This window comes from Dioscorea cayenensis, chromosome 16 (genome assembly GCF_009730915.1).
Source record: "Dioscorea cayenensis subsp. rotundata cultivar TDr96_F1 chromosome 16, TDr96_F1_v2_PseudoChromosome.rev07_lg8_w22 25.fasta, whole genome shotgun sequence".
Classification (NCBI taxonomy): Eukaryota; Viridiplantae; Streptophyta; class Magnoliopsida; order Dioscoreales; family Dioscoreaceae; genus Dioscorea; species Dioscorea cayenensis.
In genome coordinates this window covers 7605309-7611224 of record NC_052486.1, presented here as the reverse complement: position 1 = coordinate 7611224, position 5916 = coordinate 7605309, and the positions used below count along the sequence as shown (strand labels likewise).

At 42.3% G+C, this 5916-nt stretch overlaps 1 pseudogene; it reads right to left on the bottom strand.

Moving 5' to 3' along the window:
• Positions 1-4566: 4566 nt before the first annotated feature.
• On the bottom strand, positions 4567-5615 carry LOC120278419 (annotated as a pseudogene).
• Between the last annotated feature and the right edge of the window lie 301 nt (positions 5616-5916).

Here is a 5916-nt window from a genome sequence, read left to right as displayed (position 1 = left end):
GTTCCCTTGCTTATATCCCGCAAGTGCACGGGTTTTGTCGAGTAATAATCCACGGATGAGCGGGGTCGAATCCACGGTGGAGTTGGGAGTAAAGACACTTTTAATTCGATTCTCAGCTATGTGGAGTATCAACAATGATAAGTGTGGTAATGATTCAATTCTCGAAATTAAAAAGCAACAAGTAGAGAAAGCAAAGTAAGGAGGAGGCAAGGCAATCGATAAAGATGGGGTACTCGGATGATGCTTCACCTAGGATAATCGCTTCAAGTGCAAGAACTCTCTATTATGCTTCCTAATCGATGCAATGGTGAGTCGTAGAAATCCTTACATAGATAGTCCCAAATCTAAGGGCAACTATGCCTAACTCTATACATGTCCCGCAGGAGAAATCGAACAATCTCAACACCTCGCACTCGCATAGAGTTGCAATGAGCTCTAGGGATTCCAAGTGATAAATCTCTTCCTAGATTTAGACCTAACCCTTTGGTCCAGGCGGAAGGTCCCTAGCCACAATTAAGCCCTAGATACTAAGATCACCTCAACGCTTCACTCCATTGCACGCGCAACTAGGCCCTAGCGGAGGTTCATCCCTTAGACCATTCACTCTATTATGGCCGCAAAGAACTCAAGGAACGGAGGTATAATCTATCACGTCGGAGGAAAGGGGACGCTCCCTGCACTCTCGACTCACCCTCTCAACCCTCTCCAACCTAGCTTTGTGTAACGCTCGTGGTGTGTCACTCACTCACAAGGTTACCAACAAGAACCCTCAATCCTAGTGTCACTCTAGGGGAAATTTTCATACAATCAAGCATTCAAGGTTGGAACTCACAATAAACATCAATTTATTGGAAGCATAATAAAAAAGTTCAATGAAACGAATACATCCTAGGGTTCACAATCACCCAAGTACCCAGTAGGGGTTTAGATCTCCACGGAGCTAAGTACAATCAAAGAAATCGAATGTAAAAGCAATGAATCCTTAAAGAAACCCCCTCGATAGTCGTGTCAATGGTCTTGTGGAAAGTCCTCTACTAGTCAGTCCAAGGATTCCTTCATCCCGGTATAGGATACGCCTCGATCGAAGCTCCCCTACCAACCTTCTTCCTAATGGAATCACGATCTTTGGAGTCATGAGAACCTCTCCAAAAACCTTGGCCAATACCCCTCGAAACCCTAGCCGAAAGCCCTCTACGCAAAGTTGGGGAAAAATGGAGAAAAGAATACCAAAAATTAGGGGCTGAATCGGCTTTAAATAGAGGTGGAATCGAACAACTCCACGGGCGTGGAGCGATACAGCACCGCGTCGGAATTTCCACACGGGCTTGGATAATTTTCACACGCCCGTGTGGATTCTCTGTTTCTCTGATTTCTCGGCGGTACATGAGCAGTACTTCTACGATGTTCTTTGCATTTCTACCCTTTCTGATCTTCTACGAATAACTTCCCAATTCCATACTTTCATCCGGAGTAGCATAAAGCGGGCACATGTTCACGTCTTGAATCACTTGCTTCTTCAATGATATACATGTTGGTGGGGTTCTTGTTCTTGCATGCATAAGACGGAATGCTTGAGTGTGACTGTCTTTGTGCCCCTCCAAATGGATGTATTCACTCGAATGCGAGGAGGTTGGCACACACTCTACCATCTCACACCTGTCCTATGTCTTCGCGTTTGAACCTTAGCAAGATCTCCTCCAAAATAGGTGCATTATGATCCACATTGGCCTATTTCCTTCATACTTGGCCTCACTGACCCTACCTGCGTAAAAGTAACATAAAAACACACATATTAATATAAAACCTGAGAAAAGTAATGCTAAACATAAGGAATAAACACTCCGCATTCATATCGCACAAGCACTTATCAGAAGGCTTGTTATTTAACAGTATAACATGCCCCATATGTTAATGTCAAACAATCTCAAGTAGGGTTGTGGATCGCCCAATGTCCTTCTCTCTTGATGTCCTATCTCCTCGAGGGTCATTAGCTGAGCTGCGGGAAAGACAAGATTGCTTGAAGGTCAGGTCCACAAGATGGGATCTCAGTTCGGCATAACGGAAGAGGGGATCCACTTTCAATTTCAAAAGGAAGGGATTCGCGACTTTCAAAGAGGGCTTCTTCTTGTCCCATGTCCTTTTCTTACAGTGCAGTGAGTTGCAAGGCAAGCATGCTCCACTCTCCCGTACTCTTTTTGAATCATCTATCAGAAGAAAAATGATCTCATAGCTCTCTAGCCTCTTGCAACTCTACTACTTGGGAAGGTGGAGCAGCAAACACCCCATGCTTCCTTCAAGTGGATACTTGGATCGGATCCAATCGGCTTCTAAATGCGGGAAGGAAAAAAAGTACCCCTTTAGAGTAAAAAGTGTGATCATTTATACCTAAAAAGGAAAGTCCCTCCTCTAAAAAGAGCCCCTTTTAGAGTATAAGTGTGATCACTTATACTTGAGTCAGTCTCTAGTTTTTACTAGAGGGTAGATCAGCTCTTAGAATTTTCACCTAGTAGTGCCACCATTAGGAAAATCCCAGAAGGATAGACATCTCTATCCAATGCCGTTCTCTTCTTTGTATGTCCTCGGATCTGCGTGGTGCCGAGGGCCTCTCATAGCAATTGTATAGGGTGTTAAATTCTAATCGATGTCCGGGGTAGGGACGACTGCGCTAATCTAAGAAGAGACCCTATGTAGGAGAATAACTATAGATACGCTACGGTCAAATAAGTTAGCGCAGGAAGAAAATCCCAATAACTCTTTTAATAAATCACAAATGAACAAATACTTAAATATAAGGTTCTTTTCTACGGTATCCAACAATACTTGGGTCACCAACTCATTGAGTGATTTTTCCATTAAAAAGATGAAGATAAAAACAAATTAATATGATCTTATCGGTCGACGAAAGCGGGAGCCAGACGACACGGTCCGACCTTACCCGATCACCGTGGGTTTCTAATCAATGAAGCCCCTCAGCCCTACTCTCTTTTTCAGACAAAAGTCAGACAAGCAGGAACAAATGACATCTTGTTGATATTGATTGAGTTGGAGGGAGAGAGACTACTACAGATCCATCCATAAACCTCGTGTCACGGCGGTTTCCAAAGGAAAGGTGACCCCTCATCTCCCCTCTCCGGTGGGAGGCCAAGAGTCAGGGAGCACATAGGGAATGCCGAGCCATGTAATAAGCCGTAGGTGGGGTGAGCGACAAAGCCGGGGTGAGAGTCGAGTAAAGTACAACAGCGTTGGGGTAGATGCTAGTATAGTACTTAAACTAGGATTGCTTCTTAGCGCTAATCTTGCATTTTGTTGATTTGTGTTAGTTGTAGCAAGTGCACGCCTTCCCTCCTTCTCTAACTACGGGAAGATTTAGCGGGTATGTTTTCTTATGGTCTTTGAAGTCACGATACATGCGAGTGTAAAGATTGAGTAGGATCGATAAGGTATGCCTGAGACAAAAATGGCTGTACCTGCAAACCTTGTTTTGAGGGTTTCCCTCATTTGCTATTAGTTTGTTTGGTGAAGAAGGAGGGTGGTGAGCGGCACCTTCCAGTTGGTTCCCACGTCGTCCCCTAGAATGGTGGAGATACTAGGGAATAATAGCGTTTGAATAAGCGAGCGCAGTAGGCTCAGCTTTGGCTAGAAACCGCACAAACTCTATCCGTATTGTCCAGGACCGGTGAGATTATAGACTTTAACGATTTGCATTGACCTTCTTCACCAATAAATAAGATTTTTAATAATGAGAATAAGGACAAGTAAATACGGACAAGCGTCATCGATCGGGTTATACCTTACATAGATAGCCTTTCTATGAAAGGGAGAGATAATCTAGAGTACCCGATCATGTATATAGAGAGAGGTCGATCTGTAGCGGAGACAAGGGAGGTTTGCTGTAATGGGTGGCATCCCCAGGCTTATGTGATTTAGGAATCCACTGATCGATATGTCGAAGAGGCGAGCGAGATCGGTAATTACCTATGAATCTCCACTACTTGGGATTTGTCAAGAACTTTACAAAAAATGCAATTTTAAAGTAGAAGTAGAAAACTCTTCACAAAGGTGAGTAAATAACAAATAAGAACTTCCTCAATAAATCTTTGATCTTGAGGTTTCATTCCCTATGTTTGCCCGTGTGAAAAGAAAAAGATTTTCCATGTTTCGAGATAGGCGCAGCTCTCTCGGGCAGTCTTCTACTTCTAGTCGATCCCGCTCTGTAAAGTGGCTCACCGCTTTGTCGATCTCACGCTCCGACCAATTCAATTAAGTAAGTATAAATGGAGCGATGTTTCCTTGCGGTAGTATAAGAAATAGTAGTAGTAAAAAGAAAAGGCAATCAATCGAGAATCAAGGAAAAATGAATTTTCAAATGTAAATAAAAATAAAGTATAAGTATAGTAGTAGTAAAAAGTGAACTTTTTCGTTATATAAATGGGATCCCTATCTTTTATCTCTATCCAAGGGGATACCTATCTACTATAGAGAGAGATCTATCTATGAATCGATCTAGACTATCCTCTATCGGATAGATATGTCCCTATGGCGAGACCGATCTTTCTTTAATTTTTCTTATATGTTTTGGCCACGTCCGTTTCCGCTCCGAAGAGGAAGGTTTGGATCTTTCAATCTTATGTCGTGAGGGATATGACCTATGTTAGGCGCATAAGATACCCACTTGCTTTTTGTGTTCTATTATTCACCTCCGAATAATGAGTAGGTAGTTCGATCCTTTTGATTCTTATCTTCCTAGTAAGCAGGGATCCGAGCAATGAGGTCGAATTACTATATAAATAAGACTTGTAAGCAAAAGGACTTATTGTTCGAGTAGGAAGATTTCGGTTTTTCTCCTTCCTTCTTTTCGATATAAGAAGTATTTAAAATGAAACAAATTGCTCTTTATTCTCTTGTGCTTTCGTGAAGGAGCGCCTAAGCATACTTTTTAGATCAAACTTCTTTGTTCTCTCTAAGTCTTCTTCTTGCATAGAAAGAGCGCCAAACTCTTGCAAAACTGGGGATTTGAGTAGTTAGGGCGGCACCACCTACGAGTTTTGAGTAGGCGGAAACCATTACGTTTTTGGTTCTTCTCCACATTCGACCGCAAGAATTTTTCCAATGATTTTTCAACTGCGATATGTAGATATAGAAAGATCTCCTTATTTCTTCACCGCAGGTTCTCGCCTCACTTTCTTGAAAAGATATTAGATCACGGTGAGAAACTTTCAAATGAGTAATGCTTACCGAGTCCATTATTCACACAAACCCATTCGATGACTTATCGTACGCTTTTGCTTGAGGAAGAGTGTCACGAAAATGGAGACAAAGCTGGAATCACGTCCAGATCTTGTTTCTTGATTAAATAGAAAAGGGATATATAAAGTTTGTTCTCTTCCTCTGTGCATCTCCGTTATGGGTAAATCCCCATAATAAAGCGGCAACTTTCATGTAGTTTGTGATTTTGATGTTCTTTGTTTAGATTTTCTCTTAGAGAAGATTTCTATTAATAGATCTCCTCTTGTTCCTCAATCTTGGGAGAATCGCGGCATTGTATTAGAGAAAGTTCTACATTCCCAAACATTTCACGGAAGTAGAGGACATGTTTTAAATATTGATGCAGGCATGGCATATCTCGTTGAATCAGTCTTTTTTGCCACATCGTGTATAACGAGAATCGAACCCAATTCTTCCATGACCCCCACGAAAGGTCCTCCCTTAACTCACGAGAATTCACTGTGGTTGCCTAGTTGTTGTCGGGTTTTCATAAGTCCTAGATATACTACTTCATAAACACTAGAGGAAACCCTATACTTACTTGACCGGTACTTTAGAGCGATTGCTCGGGTAAAGGCGATGTCGAGGACAAACGCGGGAAAGCTCATAAAAGTGTGGGCGTTCGAGACTCCCTCTTCAAAATCCGGACAC